Genomic DNA, 26,556 nt, shown 5'->3' with positions numbered 1-26,556 from the left:
AGTCTTAATATACTTTGTGTTAATCACTATCAAGAAAATGTCTTAGCAGGGGGCGTCTGGGTGGCTCAGTCATTAAGCTTCTGCTTTCGACTCAGGTCATGATCCCAGGGTCCTGGAATCGAGCCCCACATCGGGCTCCCTGCTCGGCGGGAAGCCTGCTTCTCCCTCTCCCACTCCCCCTGCTTGTGTTCCCTCTCTTGCTGTGTCTCTCTCTGTCAAATAAATAAATAAAATCTTAAAAAAAAAAAAAAAAGAAAATATCTTAGTAGTAATGTTAAAAGGCTAGGAAATTTAACATTCTAAGCATACGTCAAAATAGACAAGGGAATATGTTGCTATGCTTGGAAGGTATATTTTGAAACAATGCTTTGTCACAAAGACTTAAAATTCATAAATTATTATGGTTTTAGGCATAACCAGTAGGGACCAATATACTAAAAGAGGTCTCAGAAGATTATCTTATGAATCTGATGGTTCATTCTGAAGACAAATGGATTGGATGATAAGGAGTCATATGCATTAATGACAGGAAACTCTACAATCATAATGTCAGGAGTACCCAATATTATATTATCACATAAGACAATAGAAAGATAATGCCACCAGTGTGGGAATATTGTTTTCAAGGAGTATAATAGTTTATAATCTCTATTCTTTGCCTCCCAACAAGCAGGGAAACAACTGAAAAGTTCTTTGGTCATAGGAATAAAAGTAATTTTCCTTGATAGCTGATAATTATTCAAAGATCTATGCATAAGGGAGGGCGCCTGGGTGGCTCAGTTGGTTAAGCAACTGCCTTCGGCTCAGGTCATGATCCTGGAGTCCCGGGATCGAGTCCCAAATCGGGCTCCTTGCTCAGCGGGGGGCCTGCTTCTCCCTCTGACCCTCCCCCCTCTCATGTGCTCTCTCTCTCTCAAATAAAATCTTAAAAAAAAAAAAAAAAGATCTATGCATAAGGGAAACATCTTAATAAATCAACCTTAAAATTTCAGTTTGTAACTCAGTCATGTTAACTTGTCCTTTGTGTTTAATCATTTGTAAAAATATTTTATTCAACTAAGAAACATAAATATGATTGTTAAAATTATGCTTATCTACGAACTAACTCATACTTACATGAATCAATTTTTCTTTTGTTCTCTCTTCTAGGCACTTAACTGGTAATTGGGACATAAGTATGAATGAGACAGCAATGGGGCCCTGGATGGCGCAATCGGTTACATGTCTGACTCTTGGTTTTGGCTCAGGTCGTGATCTCAGGGTCTTGAGATTGGGCGCTGCAATGGGATGCATGCTCAGCATGGAGTCTGCTTCAGATGTTCTCTCCCTCTGCCTCTGCCCCTCCCTACCATGCACTCTCTCAAATAAATAAAATTAAAATCTTAAAAATAAGAAAGCAATGATCTCTGCCTTGGAATGAATGGAATGGAATGAATGCTTAGTAAAATGTGGACTTTCAAAGTATTTTAGGAACCACTATTTGCACATAAGTAACTGTTGTGTCAATAGCAACAACTACCCATGCTTACTATTGTGTAACTCAAAACATTTGACAAACTTCCTCTTAAATACATTTATTTTAATACATGTTAAGCTCCCACAAAACATATATAATAGCCTTTCCATTTTTATGGCACCTAAACTTGTTTCCTTACATTTTCTCAGGAAGCTGCTTTCATATCCTATAGAATAACAAAAGACATTTTTCTATAGTAGGGTTTATCAACCTTGGCTTTATTGACATTTTGGACTGAATAATTTTGGGTGTGGATAGCTGTCCTGTGTATTGTGGGATGTTTAACAGTATTTGTACCCTCTACCCACCAATAACATCACCTTTAATTTTTGACAACTAAAAATGTTTCCAGACATTACCAAATTTCCCTGGGGGTAAAATAATCCCAGTTGATAACTACTGTCTATAGTAAATACAGGTTCTTTAGAGAGGAAATATGTGTTCCCTTCTGTGTTTACTAACGTCAGACTTAGAAATACAAGGAGAGATATATTCTTCATTAAATTCCACCTTTATTAAAGCTATTAAGGGTGGTTATGTGTAATATGAATATATAATTAACAGTTCATATTGCATTGAAAAGTATGAGACTGTGAGTATAATATAAACAATATTTATTAAATCTAGTTCAATTGGGATAATTACCTATATTTATAAAACCAACAGAGAATACAGAAATATTTTATAATTAATATCATCAAAGCCCAATAAATAACAGGAAAACAGATAATAAAATTAGCTAATTCAAACTTTGCCTCTCTGATTGAAAATTTCATAATGTGGGGCGCCTGGGTGGCTCAGTTGGTTAAGCGACTGCCCTCAGTTCAGGTCATGATCCCAGAGTCCCGGGATCGCGTCCCACGTCAGGCTCCCTGCTCAGCAGGGAGTCTGCTTCTCCCTCTGACCCTCCTCCCTCTCATGCTCCCTGTCTCTCATTCTCTCTCTCGCAAATAAATAAAATCTTAAAAAAAAAAATTAAAAAAAAAAGAAAATTTCATAATGCTTATTATGTAAGAGGTGGGCCAGGATGAGAAAAAGGGAAATGACAGAGGAAGATCTTAAGTACTTACTGTAATTCAAGTCCTATATTATAATTCAGGTACGTTTTATTCTCAAAACAAATCTTTGAGTTAGATTGTCATATATGCATTATAAAAATAAGGAAAATAAGGGTTGTAAATTTTCAGTAACTTTTTCATGAGCATATACATATACAGAACCAGCAATTTAGTATTTAAATCCAAATCCCTCTTACCCTTCTATGGTACTATAGTGCTTCCTTTCTTTCTACATAAAGAAAATGGAAAAAATAACCAAATACAACCAATCTAGGACACTGCAAGGTCAGATACATGAATCTGCAAATATAGAGATAGGATATAGTCTTCTGTTTGTCCCCATTATTCATTTTTCCCTTCTTTATCACCAGGATCATTTGACTTTTAACCAGACACACTAACTTCCTTATAAAGGCTATACTTCTCATCCTGTACTACAGCTAAATGTTATCATATAACATAACTAAGTTCAGAGCCAAAGATGTTTGTGAAAGGGATATGGGCAATTTAAAGTATACTTCTGAATGACGGAGTTGTTTATTTTCTTATTCTTTTTTTTGGCCTACAATGACTGAGAAAACCTTGGAAGCCATGGCTTAAGGACAGTAATATTTCCCATTAGCCATGAGTTGCTTATGTTTAGGCTGTTACTGGGGGCATGAAATATTTAATTTACTGTACATTGAGTTTCTTTGCTACGACAACTTAGCCAGTACTCGAATGAATGGAGGGGGCATTTATAAAGCAGAAGTGCAATACTGAGGGTTTTTTTTTTTTAATTTTTAATTTTTTTTTTGCAATACAAGGTTTTACACACAAATGTTAAATAAAAAATTTAATCCTAATATCAAATGATCTGCACATCATATCTATTTTTTTCTGATGGCATACCCCTTTTATCATTATGAATTTAGTTCCTATTTCAAAAATAAATGGCAATACCCTACTTTTTATAATTCAAAAATAGTATAAAAGACTTCTACTACTATCCATGATGGAGTACTTTATACTAGATTTATCTTTTCTTAATTGCTTGAGAAAATTATTTAAGCTGTAAGATAATGATGCCAGATGGATATTAGATCCACAGGCTTAAAAGGAGAACACTAGATATGGTTAATATATGGGTAAATATAAAATCTACCATACTTTTTATCTCTTAATATCTTAAAAAATATAATGATAGGTAGAGAAAAAAATTAACTATATAGTATGGGTCTTTAACATAGGAGGATCCAATATGTACATTACAACACTAGCACAAAAATCAAGGGGGGGGATGATAATATTGTTACAAGGTTCTTAGATTCTAAGTGAGGTGATAAAACACTAACTGGAAATAGAATATGATATTTAAGGATGTGTGGTATAATTCCTAAAGCAACTAGAAACAGTAATGCAAAGAGGTACCCCATAAAAAAAAGTGAATAAAAGAATTAAAATTGGAGTAGGAAAAAAAATTAAGCCCCCAAAGTGCTAGAGACAAGTAAAAGGCAGTCAAAGCCAACAAAACAAAGAGAAAACATCTAGAAAAATGATCAACATACCCAAACATAATTACATTTAATAGAAATGGAATAAGTTAATTAAAATGCAGCAATTTTCTGACAGGATAAAATTAAAAACCAAACCTTATTAACTTTCTCCTCGTAGCATTCTCTAATATGAAAACACAGACAGGTATAAGGTAAGAGTATAGAAATAGAAATACTGGGACACCTGGGTGGCTCAGATGGTTAAGCGTCTGCCTTCCGCTCGGGTCGTGGTCCCGGGGTCCTGGGATCGAGCCCCGCATCGGGCTCCCTGCTTGGCGGGGAGCCTGCTTCTCCCTCTCCCTCTACTGTTCCCCCTGCTTGTGCTCCCTCACTCTCTCTATCAAATAAATAAATAAAATCTTTAAAAAGAAAAAAAATAGAAATACTATGCAAACATTATGAATAAGAATGGAATGGCTATAATAAGAGCAGGCAAAATATCTTTGAAGACAAGGAGTATATCACAGCTAAAGACTAACATTTATAATGATAGAAGGCTAATTCATCAGAGACATATCAATCATAAATGTGTCAGCTGTACTCCACTTAAGAAATAACCATTTAAAAAGTAAATATAGGGGCGCCTGGGTGGCTCAGTTGGTTAAGCGACTGCCTTCGGCTCAGGTCATGATCCTGGAGTCCCGGGATCGAGTCCCGCATCGGGCTCCCTGCTCAGCGGGGAATCTGCTTCTCCCTCTGGCCCTCCCCCTCTCATGTGCTCTCTCTCTCCTCTCATCCTCTCTCTCAAATAAATAAATAAAATCTTTAAAAAAAAATAAAAATAAAAAGTAAATATAAATAAAGATGATATAGATATATATAATCTGGCATTAACTGACAAAAAGGTGAAGTAGACAAATTCAATAATATTATTTTGAAACTTTAAACACTATTCTCTCATCAAATGATAGATGAGCCAGAAAACAATTTGTAAGGATGTGAAAAATAATTAATTATGAGGAGAAAAATAAGTTTATAGTGGAAAGTCCTAGCATTTACTACTTTATGCAAATGATCATTTAATACCACCCATGTTGGGATAATAATACCAACATGTACATACTGATATCATGCACTGAGAGATTTGCAACTTTGTAGTTGCAATTTTGCAATTTTGTAGTATTCCTGCCTAAAATGCGAAGCTCAAATCTAACCATGAAGAAACATCACACAAACCCACATTGAAGGACATTTCACAATGTCCTTTAAAGTCCATGAAACAAAAATGTTTCAGACTAAAGGAGAATAAAGAAAATAATCACTAAGTGCAATATGTCATCCTAGAGTGGATTTGGGACAAAGATAAAACAAAATGTAAATTATATTATTGGCACAATTAATAATTGATAGTTCATTTGAATAAGTATTATTGATTAGATAATAGAATTCTGTAAATATTAAATCTTTAAATTTCAGTTATGGTTATATAAGAAAACATACTTATTCTTAGAAAATGTGCTCTGGGATTTTCACAATCTGAAAGGAAAATAATATCTCCAACTAAATCTCAAGCAGTGCATAATTGATTTCTGCATGTTTAAATTATAATAAAAGTTTGCAAAATAGTATGAGAATCATGAAATATAATTTATTGAATTACTTTCAGTTAACTTAAATATTTTACTTATATATCCAAAATATACTTTATCTTAGCAAATTCTATAGACACAATAAAAATAGATTGACAGTGGCTTCTACTGACTTAAAGTGTTAATTATTCATAAGCAATTTTGGTATTATTGAATCAGGTCAAACTATATGTGTCAATCTTTCTCTTATTTGAACCTTTATGTTAACAATCCAGCAACAGTTATGTTTATAAAGGCAGAATAATCTATCACATCTATTGTTTTTATTTAACTGCTTAGTTAGAACAATTACAATTAATTTCATTTTCAATTCAGTGGTATAGGTCCTCTATTTTTAGATTTTTTCTATGTTCCTCTACTACATTTTACTGACTGTCTAACTTTGGAATGCTCCTTGTCTTCTCCCTGCCTCAGTTTTATCAATACAGTAATAGTTCCTATATCATATGGATATTGGGATTAACCAGAAATACAACTGAGCACATAATAAGTTATTGCTAATTGCTATTAAGTGGAGGCAGTATCTGTGGTTTTCCAGAGACTAGAGCCATATTGCTAGAGTTCAAGTCCAGCTTTGTCACTTCTTAGTGAATGAATTAACCTCCCTTTGCATCAGTTACCTCTTCTGTAAAATGCAAAAAATAATACTATCTACCCCATGGGGTTATTGTTTGAATAAAAATCAACTGTTTATAAAATACTTAGAGCAACACATGGAAAATAGTATGTGGTTCTTACATTAAATAGTAATAATAATAATAATAATAATAATAATAATAAATTCATTAATCACAGGCCAATATATGTTACTTTTGTATTTCTTTCCTCACCTTTGGCCAGCTCAGCTAACTGTATTAACAGTACCTCAGCAGAATCCATGTTACTTTAGAGTAATCTATCTGAGTATAGTTCTTCTAAATTCACATAAAGCACAAGTTTAGTCCCTCAAGGCTTTTAGACATCTATATTGCCATAGTTTTCACAATCTGAAAGAAAAAGAACTATTTCATTTAGTTCCCTTTGCTAGAGACAATATCTTAGTTTCAATAGCTCACTGTACAACTGTTAATACATTATTTCACTGAAAAAATCCTATACAAAATTTTTATTGAGTATAAATTCCACCCAATATATTTACTTTAATTTCAGTAACTCCTTCAGCAATATCAGTTATATAGTATTATTTTAATGTCTATAAATGCATGAAAGTGATCAACATGTGAAAAAAAAATTGATAAATTTAATAGGTATTGTGGTATGCAGATTTGAAAAATGGTCTTCAATGATGCCCACCTTTTAATATTCACCCACTTGTGTACTCCCCTCTCCTTAAGTGTAGGCCAGACATAGTTACTTCTAAACAGACTACCACTGTGGGTATAAGCCATAACTTCCATGATTAGGTTAGGAATGATTGTGGCTTTTATCTCTTGCTAGCAGTCTTGCTCTATTGCTTTCTTGGTTTAGACGCTTTAATGAATAAGCTGCCGTATTGGAGAGGCCCACTTGGCAAGGAGCTAAGGGCAGCATCAGTCCAACAAATTACTAGGAACTGATTTCTGCTAACATCCTGTTCAGTTAAGCATTGAGGTGACTTTGGCCTAGCCAACACTTTTATTGCAGTCCATGAGAAACCCTGAAGTAGAGAACTCCGTTAATATGTATCCAGAAATTTGACCCCCAAAACTGTGAAATAATACATGTGTGTTTTTTTAAGCTATTAAATTTGGGGGGCAAGTGTTATGCAGAAATAAAAAAATGCATACAGTGGTTTACCCATAAAGCAACTAAAGGACCATGTTAGAATGCACTTGATTATTTTAGGAAAAAATATCTGCAACAGAGTAATAAATATGTATATTGTTTGGTTTTGCTGGGAGAAATAATTTCTCAAAAAGAGATCTTCCTACTAGAGCACAGAAACTCTAAAGTAATTTCAAGTCAGTTTGAATCCTATTTCATTAGATAATTCCCACTCACATAATCCAAAGTCAAAGAACAAAAATTTAGCTTTAAACCACCATTTTTATGCTATATATTAGTAGAACATTAGCTGAAGAACTCAATTAGCTGTAAACTGGAATCTCTATTTCTCAAGAGAATAAATAAAATTTTCCGAATATATAAGATAACATAGAATAAGTAACTTGGTATTTCTAATAATTAAGAGTTCTGTGGGGCTGGATCAGTCCTGAACCTGAGCTGCCTTTGGATGTTGCGGGACCACTGAGTACTACTGGATTTGCATCTTTTAGGCAATCCATAATTACAGTGTATTATTATATGGATCCTAGTTACATAAAGGGCCACTTTGTAACTTTCACATTGATCAGATTTATATTGAATGTTATCAAAATTATTCCAAAGAGCAAAGTTTGAATATGTGGAGTCCACAATGGCTATAACTAATTTCTAATTCCCTAAATTGTTCTTACACATTTTTTTTAAAGATTTTATTTATTTATTTGACAGAGAGAGACACAGCGAGAGAGGGAACACAAGCAGGGGGAGTGGGAGAGGGAGAAGCAGGCTTCCCACGGAGCAGGGAGCCCGATGTGGGACTCAATCCCAGGACCCTGGGATCATGACCTGAGCAGAAGGTAGACACTTAATGACTGAGCCACCCAGGCGCCCCTTACACTTTTTTTTTTTTTCCACTCTTCTTTCCCTTACATTGCTGCCATTGAGAAGGGCAACTCATCTGATAAAGTTTTTATTTTTTATTCTATTTTATTTATTTTTTAAAATATATTTATTTATTTATTTGACAGAGAGACACAGCGAGAGAGGGAACACAAGCAGGGGGAGTGGGAGAGGGAGAAGCAGGCTTCCCGTGGAGCAGGGAGCCCAATGAGGGACTCAATCCCAGGACCCTGGGATCATGACCTGAGCCAAAGGCAGACACTTAATGACTGAGCCAGCCAGGGGCCCCTGGTAAAGTTTTTAAATTTATGTCTTAATCATAAATTGATTTCATGCCTACTGTTCCTGCAAGATACCGCATATAAGCCAACCACACAACAAAACATAGTTAATTCATGCATTATTTTGGAAAAAAACTTTCTTCCATGATGTTGAAATTATTATTTTAGCATAAAAATAAATTTCCCCTAAAAAATAAATATTCCCTAATTATTTCTAAATAGGAATTTAAGCTATATTTATAGGTTCAATTAAATTGATGCCTTATTTCTCTTAAGATTTTATTTATTTATTTGAGAAAGAGAGCATGAGGGGAGAGGGGCAGAGGGAGAAGCAGGCTCCCCACTGAGCAAGGAGCCTGATATGGGGCTCAATCCCAGGACCCTGAGATCATAACCTGAGCTGAAGGCAGATGCTTAACTGACTGAGCCACTCAGGCGCCCTAAATTGATGCTCTATTTCAATGTGAGTTTCAAAAAGATTCAATATTCTGAATTTCTTCTTTAATGATATTAATACAAAGAATTATAAGTTCATATAAACTCAATAAAGAAATTAAGAACATTGTATTTTAATACACATTCTGACATTTTACTCTGAACCTTATTTTTCTATGCTGTAACATAAACCTATTGTGTACAGGAGTGTGTGGGAAGGGAGAGAAAGTGGAGTACACAGAAGAACACACAAGGAGAACACTTCCCCAAAGCCACTGGCTAGGAAAACAAGGGGCTGATTTTCATAAGTTTTTGCAAGCAGTGGGGCTCAAAGACTGGAATTTTAGAGGTCACTGTGCATGTCTGGGACAGAGCCCTGTGGGCACAGCCCTACGCCTGGAGAGAAGGCAGACAGTGCAATCTGAGGATCACATAAGGCCCACGGGGAGGGACTATCCCCGCTTCCTGGAGTGCATCCGTGAGAGGTGGCCTCCACACAGATGCTTCTCCAGGGACAAAAGAGCCAGTGGATGCCATTTCCCTCCTCTGCTCCTTACCATCGGCACAAAGACACTTGCTGAGGATGCAGATCCAGACCCTGGTTGTTTAGCCTGCTTTGCTCCAAATCCCATGCCCCTGTGCACTGGCACAACTGCCATTATTAGTGAAGCCTGCCTCAGTCCCAGCCCAACAAAACCCTCCCCCAGAAGACCAGCACAAGTCCTGCCACACCAGTTCCCTAAAGTATCGAGTTTTAAAAGTCAGCAGGCTTGGCTGAGATAGAGCCCAAAGCACATTGCCCTGCTCCAGGTAGCTGAGAAACCCAGAGCAGACAGCATGAAAACAGTGATCTGAAAAATGCTTGGGACACATAAGGGGAAATTATTCACTCTTCTGGGAGTGCTTTTCTGAGAGCAGCAAGCACAGAGACTCCTCTCCAGGGACAAAGGAGCTGGTTGACACCATTTCCCTCTCCTGCCTTTCAGCATAAACCAACTTCAGTAAACAGCAAAGTGCCCACACTGCCTGCCTAACCTGTTTCCCCCAAGTCCTGCCCACCTGCACTCTGCTAGTACTGCTTTTCCTGGGCAAGTGTGCCTAAGGACCAGCACAGCAGGCTCCTTCCCCAGAAGACCAGCAGAACACCCCCCAAACACACCACATCTATAGATCAGAGAGTTCTACAAGGCTTTAGTTTTTTTTTTTTTTTAAGATTATTTATTTATTTATTTATTTATTTATTTATTTATTTATTTGACACAGAGGGAGAGAGAGAGCACAAGCAGGGGGAGTGGTAGGCAGAGGGAGAAGCAGGCTCCCCACAGAGTAGAGAGAGCCCGATGTGGGACTCTATCCCAGGACCCCGGGATCATGACAGGCAGTCATTTAACCAATTGAACCACCCAGACACCCAACAAGGCTTTAGTTCTAATGGAAGTAGCATCAGGTCTCATTTAGCAAGCAGACCAGAACACACCTAGTTAAAACTTGCATACTCTGGCCGAGGTCCAAACACTCCCCATTGTAGGCAAGGAGAGCCTGTGCAGATAACTGGCCTTAAGGATAAAGCAGTCAAAACACAGCAGCAGAGTGCATACAGCACACATCAGAGAAACTCCCTGAAGCGTCAGGCCCTGGAAAGTACATGACCTCTTCTTCATAAAGCCATTACTTGGGGTGCCTGGGTGGCTCAGTCATTAAGAGTCTGCCTTCAGCTCAGGTCATGATCTCGGGGTCCTGGGATCAAGCCCTGCATCAGGCTCTCTGCTTAGCAGGGAGCCTGCTTTTCCTTCTCCCTCTGCCCCTCACTCCCTGCCCCACTTGTTCTCTTTCTCTTCCATTCAAATAAATAAATAAAACCTTAAAATACAGCCATTACTCTTAGGAGCAGGAAACATAACAGGCTTTTCTAACACAGAGAAGAAGACAGAGACTTAGACAACATGCCAAAATGGATGAATTCATCCCAAAAGAAAGAACAAGAAAAGGTGATGGCCAGAGATCCAATCAAAACAGATATAATATGACTGATACAGAATTAAAAGCAACAACATAAGGCTACTCGTTGGGCTTGAGAAAAGCATGGAAAAGATCAGGGAGACCCTTACTGCTGAGATAAAAGAGATAAAAACAATCAGTCAGAATGAAAAATGTAATAACTGAGATTCAAAACTAACTGGATGTAATGACCACAAGGATAGAAGAACCAGAAGAATGAATAAATGATATAGAAGACAGCATTATGGAAAATAATGAAGCTGAACAAAAGAGAGAAGGAAGAATTATGCATCATGAGAGTAGATTCAGAGAAATCAGTGACTCCATGAAACATAATAACATTCATATCATAGGAGTCTCAGAAGAAGAAGAGAGAGAAAGGGGAGAGAAGGTTTAGTTGAGGAAATTGTAGCTGAAAACTTCCCTAATCTGGGGAAGGAAACAGACTTCCAAATCCAGGAGGCACAGAGAACTCCCATAAAAATCAACAAATTAGGCCAACACCGAGACATATTATAGTCAAATTTGCAAAATATAGAGATAAAGAAAAAAATCTTAAAAGCAGCAAGACAAAAGAGGCCCCTAACTTACAGGGGAAGACAGATAAGGTTAGAAGCAGATCTCTCCACAGAAACTTAGGAGGCCAGAAGAAAGTGGCATGATATATTCCACGTGCTGAATGGGAAACATCTGTAGCCAAGAATACTCTATCCAGCATGACTATTATTCAGAATAGAAGGAGAAATAGTTTCCCAAACAAAAACTAACGGGGTTCCTGACCATTAAATCAGCTCTGTAAGAAACTCTCTGAGTGCGAAAGAAAGACCAAAAGTGACCAAGACTAGAAAGGAACATAGAAAATCTCCAGGAAACAACAACAAAACAAGTAATAAAATGACATCAAATACTTATCTATCAATAATTACCTTGAATGAAAATGCACTAAGTGCTTCAATCAAAAGACCCAGGATATCAGAATGGATTAAAAACAAAAAAGAAAACAAACAAACAAAAAAAACAAGACACATCTATATGCTGCCTACAAGAAACTCATTTTAGACCTAAAGACACCCACATATTGAAATTGAGGGGATGGAGAAACATTTATCATGCAAATGGAAGTCAAAAGAATACTGGAGTAGCCATACCTATGTTATACGAACTAGATTTTAAGCCAAAGACTGTAAGAGATGAAGAAGGGCATTATATCATAATAAAGAGGACTATGTAACAAGAAGAACTAACAAGTGTAAACATTTAAGCCCTCAACAATGGGAGCATGGAAATATATAAAATAATCAATAACATAAAGGAACTAATTGATAATAATATAACAATAATAGGGGACTTTAACACCTCACTTGCATCAATGGACAGATCATCTAAGCAGAAAATCAACAAGGAAACAATGGCTTTGAATGACACACTGAACCAGATGGACTTAACATATATTCAGAACATTTCATCCTAAAGCAGCAGAATGCTCTTTTCAAGTGCATATGAGACATTCTCCAGAATAGATCACATACTAGGTCACAAATCAGGACTCAAAAAGTACAAAAATATTGAGATCATAGCATACATATTTTCTGACCACAACACTATGAAACTTGAAGTCGACCACAAGGGAAAACTTGGAAAGACCACAAAAGCATGTAGGTTAAACAACATGGTATTAAATTATGAATGGGTCAACCAGGAAATCAAAGAAGAAAAAAAAAAAAAAAAAAAAAAACACATGGAAACATGACAGTCTAAAACCTTCAGGATGCAGCAAAAGTGATCACACAAGGGAAGTATACAGCAATACAGGCCTACCTCAAGAAGCAAGAAAAATCTCAAATAAACAACCTACCCTTACACCTAAAAGAGCTAGAAAAAAAGCAACAAAGCCTAAAGCCAGAAGAAGGAAAATAATAAAAATTAAAAGCAAAATAAATAAAAAATAAATAAATAAGTATATAAATAAAACAGAAACAAAACACAGACCAGATCGATTAAACCAGGAGCTGGTTCTTTAAAAAAAAATTAGAGGGCGCCTGGGTGGCTCAGTTGGTTAAGCGACTGCCTTCGGCTCAGGTCATGATCCTGGAGTCCCTGGATCGAGTCCCGCGTCGCGCTCCCTGCTCAGCAGGGAGTCTGCTTCTCCCTCTGACCCTAACCCCTCTCATGTGCTCTCTCTCATTCTCTCCCTCTCAAATAAATAAATAAAATCATAAATAAATAAATAAATAAATAAATAAATAAATAAATAAATAAATAAATAAATAAATAAATAAATAAATTAGAAATATGATAAATGCCTGGGCACCTGGGTGATTCAATCACTTAAGTGTCTGTCTTCAGCTCAGGTCATGATCTCGGGGTCCTGGGATGGAGCCCCACACTGGGCTCTCTGCTCAGCAGGGAGTCTGTTTCTCCCTCACATTCTCCCTCTGTACTCTTCTTCTCATAAATGAGTGAATGAATGAATGAATGAATGAATGAATTCTTTAAAAAAATTTGATAAACCCCTAGACAGACTTACCAAAAGAGATGGGAAGCAAATAAATAAAATCACAAAAGAGAGTGGAGAAATCACAATCAACACCACATAAATACGAACAATTATAAGAGGATATTATGAAAAATTACATGCCAACAAATTGGACAGTCTGAAAGAAATCTATAAATTCCTAGAAACATATAAACTACCAAAACTGAGGGTGTGTAGGTGGCTCAGTTGGTTAAGAATCTGCCTTTGGCTCAGGTCATGATCCCAAGGGCCTTGGATCAAGTTCCATGTCAGGGTCTCTGCTCAGCCAGGAGCCTGCTTCTCCCTCTGCCTGCAGCTCCCCCTGCTTGTGCTCACTCTCTCTCTCTCTCTCTCTCTCCCTCTGTCAAATAAACAAAATCTTAAAAAAAAAAAAAAAAAAAAAAACTTACCAAAACTGAAACAGGAAGAATTAGAAAACTTGAACAGACCCACAACCAGCAAAAAAAATTTAATCAGTAATCAAAAATCTACCCCCCCCACAAAAGTCCAGGACCAGATAGCTTCCTAGGGCAATTCTACCAAACATTTAAAAAGAGTTAATACCGGGGCGCCTGGGTGGCTCAGTCGTTAAGCGTCTGCCTTCGGCTCAGGTCATGATCCCAGGGTCCTGGGATCGAGCCCCACGTCGGGCTCCCTGCTCTGCAGGAGGCCTGCTTCTCCCTCTCCCACTCCCCTTGCTTGTCTTCCTGCTCTCACTATGTCTCTCTCTGTCAAATAAATAAATAAAATCTTCAAAAAAAAAAAAAAAGAGTTAATACCTATCCTTCTCCAACTACTCCAAAAAACAAAAATGGAAGGAAAACTTCCAAATTTATTCTATGAGGCTAACATTACCCGGATTCCAAAACCAGACAAAGACTCCACTAAAAAAGAGAACTACAGACCAATATCCCTAATGAACTTGGATGCAAAAATTCTCAACAAAATACTAGAAAATCAAATCCAACAGTACATTAAAAGAGCCATTCATCATGATCAAGAGGGATTTATTCCTGGGTTGCAAGTGTGGTTCAATATTCACAAATCAATCAACATGATACACCCACATCAATAAAAGAAAGGATAAGAACCATATGATCCTCCCAACAGATACAGAAAAAGCAGTTGACAAAGCACATCTATTCATGATAAAAATACTCAACAAAGTAGGGACAGAGGGAACACACTTCAACATAAAAAGGCCTTATATGAAAAATCCACAGCAAAATCATCCTCAGTGTGGAAAACCTGAGAGCTTTTCCCTCTATGGTCAGGAATAGGACAGGGATGTCCACTCTCATCACTGTTATTTAACATAGTACTGGAAGCCTAGCATCAGTAATCAGACAATAAAAAGAATTAAAGGCATCCAAATCAGCAAGAAAGAAGTCAAACTTTCACTATTTGCAGAAGACATGATATCCTATATAGAAAACCCGAAAGATTCCACCAAAAATTTGCTAGGACTTATACACAAATTCAGTAAAGTCATAGGATACAAAATCAATGTACAGAAATCTGTTACATTTCTATACACCATTAATGAAGCAGCAGAAAATCAAGGAATCAATCCCATTTACAAGTGTATCAAAAACTGTAAGATATCTGGGAATAAACCTAACCAAAAAGGAAAAAGATCTATACTCTGAAAACTATAAAATAGTGATGAAAGAAATGAAGATGACAGAAAGAAATGGAAAAACATTCCATGCTCATGGATTAGATGAACAAATATCGCTAAAATGTCCATATTACCAAAAGCAATCTATACTTTTAATGCAATCTCTATCAAAATACCACCAGCATTTTTCACAGATCTAGAACAAACAATCCTAAAATTTGTATGGAACCACAAAAGATCCTCAATAACCAAAGCAATCTTGAAAAAGAAAAGCAAAACTGGAGGCATCATAATTCCAAACTTCAAGCTGTATTAAAAAAACTTTAGTGATCAACCCAGTATGGTACTGGCACAAAAACAGACACATAGATTAAGAGAACAGAACAGAAAACCCAGAAATCATCCCACAACTATATGGTCAACTAATCTTCAACAAACAAGGAAAGAGTATCTAATGGAAAAAAAGACCGTCTCCAGCAAATGTTCAGAAAACTGGACAGCAACATGTAAAATAATGAAACTGGACCACTTTCTTACACCATACACAAAAATAAATTCAAAATGGATGAAAGACCTACATGTGAGACAGAAAACCATCAAAATCCTAGAGGAGAACACAGGCAGTAACCTCTTTGACATAGTCCATAGCAACTTCCTACTAGATATGTCTCCTGAGTCAAGCAAAACAAAAGCAAAAATGATCTATTGGAACTTCATCAAAATAAAAACCTTCTGCATAGTGAAAGAAACAATCAACAAAACTAAAAGTCAACCTACAGAATGGAAGACGGTATTTGCAAATGACTTATCTGATAAAGGGTTAGTATCCAGAATCTATAAAGAACTTATCAAACTCAACCCCCCCAAAAACAAATAATCCAGTTAAAAATGGGCAGAAGACATGAATAGACATTTTTCCAAACAAGACTTACAGATGGCTAACAGGCACATGAAAAGATGCTTAACATCACTCATCATCAGGGAAATACAAATCAAAACTCCAATGAGATATCTCCTCACACTCATCAGAAATGGCTAAAATTAAAACACAGGAAACAACAGATGTTGGCAAGGATGTGGGGAAAGGGGAACCCTCTTACCCTGTTGGTGGGAATGCAAACTAGTGCAGTCACTCTGGAAAACAGTATGGAGGTTCTTCTAAAAGTTAAAAATAGAACTACCCTACCATCCTGCAATTGCACTACTACATATTTACCTAAAGGATACGAAAATACTGATTCAAAGGTATATATATATATATCACCACGTTTATAACATTATCAACAATAGCCAAATTACAGAGAGAGCCCAAAATGTCCAACCGCTTGAATAAAGACGTTGTGTTATATGTATACAATGGGATATTACTCAGCCAAAAAAAAGATTGAAATCTTGCCATTTGCAATGACATGGATGGAGCTAGAGAGTATTATGCTAAATGAAATAAGTCAGTCAGAGTAAGACAAATACCATACAATTTCACTCATATGTGGAATTTAAGAAACAAAACAAATGAAGGTAGAGCGGGGAGAAGAGACAAACCAAGAAACAGACTCTTAACTACTGAGAAAAAACTGAGGGTTACTGGAGGGGAGGTGGACCTAGGGGATGGTTAAAATAGGTGATGGGGATTAAGGAAGACACTTGTGATGATGAACACAGAGTACTGTATGTTTTTGTTTTTTTTTTAAGTAGGCTCTATGCCCAGGGTGGAACCCAATGCCGCTCCCCCTGCTTGTGCTCATCTCTCTCTCTCTGTCAAATAAACAAATAACATCTTAAAAAAAAAATAAAACAGAAAACTAAGTTCAACTTAGGTTGAACTTAGGACCCTAATATCCAGACCTGAGATGAGATCCAGAGACAGACTCTTAACCAACTGATCCACCCAGGTGCCCTGGACACTGGGTGTTTTATGTAATTGATGAATCTTTGAATTTTATACCTTGAAACTAATATTACACTGTATGTTAACTGGAATTTAAATAAAATTTTGGAAAAAGAAAAAAAAAAGTATGTTTATCCATGAGTGTGTTTAGTTTGATCTAAATTAGTTCTTTTATAAGTTCTCTGGTGTAAATAAATACCTAATAAACACTTGGAACAGCCATTATTCTCATGTAAGATAGCAAGGTTCTTTTTTTTTTTTTTTTCCCCTTCATGGGAGTTTATTTCTTGGCAGAAAAGGAGAAGCAAGGTCAGGCACCTGAGCATTCTAGGCAAGGTGGGGCAAGGGGAGGGGAGGCACCGGGGAGGGCTCCAACTGTGACACTTAGTCCTACAGTTGTCCTGGCTGGATCCGGGGAGGGCCTGCCAAGGAATGGTGCCACTGAGCCTGGGGACAGAGGTGTCAGGCCAGGGGGCCAGGAGGACAGCCCATATGGAGGCAACAAATATTGACAGGCCATGCACATGACTCCAGGCCGGCAAGCCCAGGTAGACAAGTAAGGCTCAGGTGCTGGCTTTGTCTGGTGAGGGCTGTTGGCTGGGGTTGTGGGCTCTGGTACTGCCCACTAGAACAAAGAAGGCAGAGGCGTGAGGACACCTGGCCTCCCAGATGGGAATGGGAGGTACTTCAGTTTTGACAGTTTGGCTTTCCCCAAGCCCCTGGAGCCATCCCCACAGCCTTGGCCTGGGGAGGGGGCTGGTTAGTCCCTGGTGGGGAGGGGAGACGGAGCAGCGCGTCCCACACACCTCCCCAGGCCATAGGGATTGCAAATGGGGCAGGGACCAGGGGAGACCACATGCTCATGCAGACACAGGGGATTAGAGGTTCATGTCAGCCCCCACAGCACACGTTCCACATGTTAAGGCATCATGGCTAGATGGTTACCCACAGCTATGGATGAACTGACCAAGGACAGGTGAAAGCAGGAGGGTGGCTGGCCCCCAAGAGGCCTCACCCTAGAAGAAAAGAAGAGGATTCAAGGCAGCTACAAAGACCCACAGGGACCTACGAAACCCATGATTCCCTTGGAAAAGCTAGGGCCTTAGGTCAGGTTAGGACAGGTGGAGGAACCTGAAGGGGTACAGAAGGGGAGGTGGAGGCCTGTGCTGGAGGTTCCCTGTTCCCACTACTTCCCCCTGTACAGGCAGAAGCAGGAAGACCAGACCATCGAGGAGGCTGGGGCCTACAGGCAGGGCCAGGAGGGATGGGTGGGGCTCGCCAGGGAGCAGACCTGTTAGCACTTTGATAAGCTGTTGGGATGGGGGTGGTGGTGGTAGGGGTGGGGCCCATCAGACAGGTCCGTTCATCTGTCCAAAGGCTGCTCACCTCCCAGGCCAGGACTCAGTCCTTCCATCCCCCCCCACCTTTTTTTTCTTCCATTCTTTTTTGATGGTAAGATTCCACTCCCAGACAGGTGGTCAGTCTTGTCATCTGTGAAGCAGGACTTGTAGCTGCCACGAGCCAGCATATCCTTGGGCACCTCCTCCATGAGGGTCAGAAACTTGTACTCCTCGGCCTGGGGCCCATAGCTCCCCACCAGGTTGCTGGTCTTGTCAATCTTGATGCCTTCCCTGTATGTGTGCTGGACGTACTCTACACCAGACAAAGTTTCCCGGTTCAACGGAAAGAGATTTTTCTCCGGTATTCCATGCCCTACTTCAGTACAAGGACTGCTTCTTGAAGCTCTCCAGGTTACCTGTCAGGTCCAGCTCCAGGGGACCCAGGGCCAGGCTACACACCAGGGGCAGGCAGGTCACAACAACACTGGGGACACGGGGGTCAGCAGACACTGCCACACGGCCCAACAGGGCGTCTTTGTTCTTGCGCAGACTCTCATCATCCTTGCCCAGCTCCTGGATCTCCTGGATGCTCTTCTGGGCAGGGGGCTCATAGTTGAGCCAGTGTTCACCCTTCTCATTCTTGGCTGCCATCTGTGCTAGCTGCTTTGCTGTGGGCTCCTGCTTCCCCCTGCTCACCTCTAGCTGAGTCTGGGATGCCGGAGGCTCCACCGGCCACTCATGTGCTCCCTTCCGCATGGAACAGCAAGTAAGTTCTTAACTGAGTAAATGACTGTCTTAATTCTTAGTCTGATTTTTGTCTACACACGCTATATAACCTTTTGTCTTCGTCTGCTCAGGCTCCCGTAACAAAATGCCATAGACCGGGTGGCCTTAGCAACAGAAGTTTATTTTCTCGCAGTTCGGAAGGCTGGAAGTCTACTATCAGGTGACAGTTTGGTGCATTTTTAACCCCTAAATCTCATGTATCAATAGATGTTACTTGGAAAACACATAAAGTAATTATTCTTGTTCAGGATTTAGTTAGGCAGCATACAACCCTTGATGTTTCTCTGACCTCTCCAGTATAATTCAGCATAATTCATTTTAATGACCCCTTCACATATATTGTAAGAATAGAAAGTTTACTGACACTTTAGATAAATGAAGTAAATGAGGTATAACAAAGACTGTTCTGCCCTAACTCAAGTCAGCTTCTCCGCAAGAATGTGGTTGCTTCAGAGAGGACTTGCTTACAGCATGTAGGGATAATAGTACATTTCTCAACAGCAGAAAAAAGCTGCCTTGCTCTTCATTCCAGGAAAATAGTATTTGCAGCCATTATGTTTAAGTAACACAATATTTAGAACCTATTAATGTTGCTTTTTTTAATGTTGATTTTTTAAATAGCACAGCGTTTTACCAAAAATAGAAGAATTGTCACTTTGGTGTCTGAAAAATTCTCATCTAATTTTAGAGTAATGTATTCAGCAATAAATAATTATTGTTTAGATTTAAATTCTTTAAGAGATTCCAAATAGTAAGCAAAGTAAATAAAAAATCTCTGGGAACATAGAACCACACTTTCATATTAAGCCATTCATATTTAAGCTTAATGGTTAGAAGGACAAAGAAGGGAAAAGAACTCTTCTATGTTTAACATGCGAGAATGCACATTGCTAATGTATACCAGATATAAAGAGAAGAAAGCAACTTTATCACATCCTATTATTTGGGAAATCTCTAAATATTTCCTCATATATTTTAGCTTTTATAATATTCTATTTTAAGGCCTCTTTTCTAATCCCAAACAATCCCTATATTTATAAACTCTGAAATCCATTTTAAAAAAAATGCTTGTTGAATATGTATGTGTATGCATAGTTGTTCTTTCTAAATTGTTAATGCCTTTCTCTTGTGTCTCTGCCTTATTTATGTATATGTAAATATGCATGTAAATACTTAAATTATTGATTTTAATAGTAGTAAATTTAACAGTAGTAAATATAAAGATGTTACTTTTATTTCACATAATTTTTATAAATAAGTTTTCACTAATAATATAATACAGAAACATATTACTAACTCTGTTACCCACAGCCACCTATCATCATATATCTGAGAATTTCTAAGATTAAGAAAAAAAAATTATTTCTTTCACTATATAGTATGTGCATGCACATGTTATTTATTTACTTTTACTAATAAAAAAATTAAAGGAAGAACTATCATATAATTCAGCAATCCCACCTCTGGGTATATATATGAAGGAAATGAAATCACTATCTGAAAGAGACATCTTCACTCCCATGTTTATTGCAGCATTTTTCACAATAGTCAAGAAATGGAAACAAGATAAGTGTTGATCAAAGTATGAATGGATAAAGAAAATGTGTATGTATAATATTTTTAAAAGTTATATTTATTTATTTATTATTTATTTAAGAGAGAGGAGAGAAAGAGTGCGTGCATGCAGGGGAGAGGATCTCAAGCAGACTCCCCGCTGAGCACAGAGCCAGACAAGGCACTTGATCTCAAGACCCTGAGATCATGATCTGAGCCTAAACCAAGAACCTGACGCTTAACTGACTGAGCCAAGCAGGGGCCCCATGTGTGTGTATAATATTATTCAGCCATGAGAAAGAAGGAAAATTCTGTCATTTGTGACAACACGGAATGACCTTGAAGGCGTTATGCTAAGTGAGGTAAATCAGACAAAGACAAATACTGTATGGTATCATTTAAATGTGAAATCTAAAATATGCAAACTTGTAAAAACAGAGTAAAGCGGTGGTTAGCAGCAGGTGGGAGGGGTGGAAGAATAGGAGAGATGTTGTTTCAGGGTACAAGTTACAACTAGTAGGTAAGTAAGTCCTGGAGATCTAACGCACAGTACAGTAAATATAGACAATAATATTGTATTATAATCATCAAACTTGCTAAGAGATTGACTAAACGTTGGAGCAATGTTGAAGCAGAGGAAATTTATTTTATGTCTCAAAATAAATTTTTTCACAGATAAGATATCTAAAGGTCAAGTTATTCATATGTGAAGATGCCATTATCTAGAATCATTTTTTTGAATTCATTAACTTAAAAAATACGGGTTACTCAGGTGCAGACAAGTACTGTGCTAAAAGCTGTGCCCTAAGAGAAGTGAAAGGTATTTTACATAAGTCTACTGTAATTATTTCAAGTTTTACTCCTGATTTACAAATATTCACCATAAAAAAAAAACTTCTAATTATTTACTCTGATGTAGTTTAAGGAGAATTGTCATTGTTTAATTTATTGAAAACAATTCAAATTATTTTTTGCACATAATTATATGAACGTAATATACTGGCATCATCATAGATTTGTGATTTAAGAGGAAACAATGAGATTCATTCTTTTAATCACATAAATGAGTAAGTTAAGGCTTAGAAGGGATTACTGATTGTCCAAAGCTAATAGACACATGGATGAGAGTCAAAAGTTTTGAAGAAATAGCTATCATGTATTGAGCAGGTACCATATTCCATGTTCCATATTAGATATGTTCTAGGGAGACAGTTTACTGTTGTGGTAGTAAACTATTAATTTACAGGGATACCTTGGAGATATTGAGTGTTTGGTTCCATACAACTACAATAAAGGGAATATCACAATAAAGCGAGTTAAATGAATTGTTTGGTTTCCCAGAGCATGTAGAAGTTATGTTGAAACTACACTGTAGTTGGGCGCCTGGATGGCTCAGTTGGTTAAGCAACTGCCTTCGGCTCAGGTCATGATCCTGGAGTCCCTGGATTGAGTCCCGCATCGGGCTCCCTGCTCAGCGAGGGGCCTGCTTCTCCCTCTGACCCTCCCCCATCTCATGTGCTCTCTCATTCTCTCTCTCTCAAATAAATAAATAAAATCTTTAAAAAAAAAAAAATCTCCAGATGGTGTATTTAGTTTTGAATTATTTTATATATTTATTTATACATGTTCCTATATGTGTAAGTATACCACATCATATTTTGATAGATTACTTTAAAAAAATCAATGCTTTACATTTGATTTTCATAAAACATTCTGAATCATATGCATTATACAAATTTTAAAAATTTTAATTATTCTGGCTATTGCTAATCCAGTTTCTAACAGTTTCTTTTGTTATTTGTATGCTTAGTGTTAACAAAGAGCTGTTAAGTAGAAATACATTCTTTTACACATGAAAGGTAGATATTGAATAATGTTAGTAAACACCTATGTGATAAGTTACAAAATGATATTCTGTTAGTAATCACAAATTGCAGACAAAACGAAATAACTAATTGTGTGTAGTATAGCATGGCATATGCCAATACAAAGTAAAAATCCATAAAAAGTGTTTGTTTTCTACTAGAGTTCAATGTATATTGGTAATTGTTTTACAAATAAATCTTACCACTAAAATAAAGCAGTATTTTTTTTAAGTATACTGGATATTGAGAAACTGTAGCTAATACTTTAGAGAGAGTATCACTATCTGTTCAGTGTAAAATGGTTATTGCCTTCAAGGTTTCAAAGAATTAATACCATCCTTAAATTCAAAAGCAGAGAGTTTCAGTACTATCAACTTTATCAAAGTATAGTCCAAAACAATGAATGATTTTTCTTGTGCTTTTGTTATATATTTTGTTATTGAGCTGCGGGGTCAACATATTTTCTTCTGAATTGTCAAAATAGAGTATAGCTACATTTATAGTGAATGAGCAATCAATAATAACTCTTTTAACCAGTACAATATTCTAAAACATTTTCATATCTTACCTTTTTCTGAATGCATAGAGTAACTGAATCCTTATTGAAATTAGAAACAGATGCAATCATCATAAAGAAATATTAGAACCATTCTTACTCTGTTTCCAAATTCCAATAGAGAGTTCTACCTTTACAGGAAAGCATGCAGTCTCATACTCCACTCACCTATACTCTGTATATATACCCAGAGGTGGGATTGCTGAATTATATGATAGTTCTTTCTTTATTTTTTTTATTATACTCTGTGGAAGTAGTTTGCAAATTGTGCCCTGGCAGTTCCAAAGAGCCTGCTCCCCTGGGTCCCTCCTGGGAGAAAGGTTGTAAGGGAGGAACCAAGAAGATGACATTGGATCATGCCATCTCCTTTTTGTGAGCAGCTCTGCTTTCAACTGTGTTAAATATTAGATTTCTGAAAATTTTCTTTAAATTATGTATTCTTTGATTAAAACATCTAAGTGAGTTGGAAAAATAATGCCACTATAGTATGCGTCTAATTTTAACTTTAAATGAAAGGTGACTTTTCCCCTTATAATGCAGTTACTTTTTTTTTTAAGATTTTATTTATTTATTTGAGAGAGAGAGAATGAGAGACAGAGAGCAGGAGAGGGAGGAGGGTCAGAGGGAGAAGCAGACTCCCTGCTGAGCAGGGAGCCCGATGTGGGACTCGATCCCGGGACTCCAGGATCATGACCTGAGCCGAAGGCAGTCGCTTAACCAACTGAGCCACCCAGGCGCCCATAATGCAGTTACTTTATAGTTTCAAGAATTCTCTTAAGATTATGGGAAATACAATGCCTTATGTGTTGGGAAATAACATTTAGGCATACAGGTGTATGCTCTCTCTCTCTCTTTCTCTTTCTCTCTCTCTCACACACACACACACATACACACACACACACCAGCTGAGAAAAGAAGTTAAGTCCATTTATGGTGGCACAATATGAATCTTCCCTGAGAAGATCAAGGAATCTTTAATGCTAACATGTTACCATTTCTGTTACATCCCTCAAAAAGGTAGTATCTGTTACTATCTCCTTTATATAAATAATGACATAATACAAACTGACTTTTGGTCTCCATAATTAAAATCCAAACATCCCTTCTGCACAGCTTAATTTTTCTAAAATTTTATTCTTAGTATTAAATATCTGGGTAATTCTCCTGACTGTTCATTTACTTTATTTGCACAGGCTCTTAGGCATGTTCTTATATGACCAAATAATTTGCGACATAGAGGAACCAGAAAAAAAGAAAAGGAAAATAAAACCTATGTCACCCTTAAGTACTAGAATGAACTGCATATTTTCTACTTTGTCAAATCCATCAATTGTAAGACACATCATTAATTCATGTACCCATAAGAAAGAACAATAAACATTACCAATTAAACTATGGCATGCTACCTATGGTAGAACAGATTCTAATTTTAGAGATATCATAATGTTAAATATATGTACTTAGAACAAATGTAGAAATCATTCATTTGATTTTTACAAAAACACCACATGGAATGAATTTTTAGTTCTCTTCCTAAACTGGGGAAAATTAGGGGTGCCTGGCTGGCTCAGTCAGTTAAGCACAATTCTTGGTTTCGGCTCAGGTCATGGTCTCATGGTTTGTGACACTGAGCCCCAAGTACAACTCTGCGCTCAGTGGGAGTCTGCTTGGATATTCTCTCCCTCTGCCCCTTTCCCTGCTTGTACGCACTCTCTCTCCCATGCTCTCTCTTTAAAATAAAATAAAATAAAATAATAGAGGAAATTAGTACAGAACTCTAAGTAACAACCCTAAGAGCACAAAACTAACATATAGCACAGTCGGAATTCAGAATCAGATTTGTCTGGCTATCGATGAACCATCTTCTCCCTACAGATCTCCACTTTTTTTTTTTTAAAGATTTTATTTATTTATTTGACAGAGAGAGGCACAGCGAGAGAGGGAACACAAGCAGGGGGAGTGGGAGAGGGAGAAGCAGGCCTCCCGCCGAGCAGGGAGCCCGATATGGGGCTCAATCCCAGAACCCTGGGATCATGACCTGAGTCGAAGGCAGGCACCCCACAGATTTCCACTTCTTATGAGTTCACTGCAACTTGTAATGTAATGTAATGATGATGTCCCACTGCTGTTTCACTTCTAGAATTGCCTCTCATGACTCTTATTTAATAACCTGTATGCCACAATCTATAAAGAGACCCTGGTGTAACCAAACAATAGATTTTTAACATATTCTTAAGTCATGATTACTAAGAAAAAGATACTGCTTCTCTACTCCTAAATCTCAATAAATGTTTTTTAAATGTTCCATGTCATGATATTTATGGCAAATATAGTACCTTCTACTTAATAGCTTTAAAATGCTTTGATCATTTGGACAAACTGTCAAAGCAACCATGGGACTGAACAACCAAACCTGTTTTAACCAATAAACCACACAATCCAATGTAATGACTTTGGCTTCAGCTTTCCATGTAATGAGTTTTAGTGAACTAATGAATCAGTGAATTAGTCTTTAAATCATTGAGGCCTTATAAATAGTCAATATCTTATATACTTAAGCAGGTAGTAATATCAATGTATGCAAATATTTATTGAATGATTATTGCAAATCAAGAACTAATCTAACTTACATAGTTCCAGTTTTAACTATGTAAATGAGTTGTTGAGCTTATATATATTATATACATATATATATTATGCCCATTTTTTAGATGAGAAAAACAAAAGCTCAACAAATAACTCATTTACACAGTTAAAACTGGAACAGAGAATTCATAACAGTTTCACAGCCAAGGCTTTTAACCTACCTACAATATATCTTTCCAAGAAGAAGGAGAAATGGGCTGGAACTCTAGAGACTACCACTGAATTTCAGGTTACAAACTGAATCCTGGAGCTTAATCAAATCACTTCATCTGATTCAGAGTAACCTTTGTGAAAGATGTGCCTTTCTCTGATTATTCCAGTTTCACTTATAACTTAAAATGGGATTTGCTTTACCTGTATTTCCTCCTCCCTTGCCCAATCCAAATCTGTTGGTCTGAGTTTTCCTATGGACTCTGTATGAACTTGCTTCTTTTAGTTCCAAGGTCTCGAATCCTAATCTTCATGTAGAGTGTGGTGCTCTTTCTTTTATGCTCCCATAGCACCCAGCACATACACTTTTTTAGTGCATTGTTAATTAGTGATATTCTCCAAAGTCTCTGAACTTCTTTAAAGCAGAAATTGTATCTCATTCCCAATACATAAACAGAGAGCCTAGCCTGACATACACAAAGCATTTAGTAAATGAATGCTAAGTGGTAGAAAGAAGAAATGAATGAATGGACATCCATTTACTGATTTATATACAGAATTTGGTTTAGTTGAATGTAAG

At 37.3% G+C, this 26,556-nt stretch overlaps 1 pseudogene; it reads right to left on the bottom strand.

The window, feature by feature from the left end:
• Window positions 1-18,461: 18,461 nt before the first annotated feature.
• Window positions 18,462-19,175, bottom strand: LOC118010877 (annotated as a pseudogene).
• Window positions 19,176-26,556: the final 7,381 nt, after the last annotated feature.

The sequence above is a fragment of the Mirounga leonina genome, unplaced genomic scaffold (assembly GCF_011800145.1).
Source record: "Mirounga leonina isolate KUSES-001 unplaced genomic scaffold, KU_Mleo_1.0 Mir_129, whole genome shotgun sequence".
NCBI lineage: Eukaryota > Metazoa > Chordata > Mammalia > Carnivora > Phocidae > Mirounga > Mirounga leonina.
The sequence above is the reverse complement of the archived record's forward strand: the minus strand, read 5'-3'. Positions and strand labels throughout refer to the sequence as shown.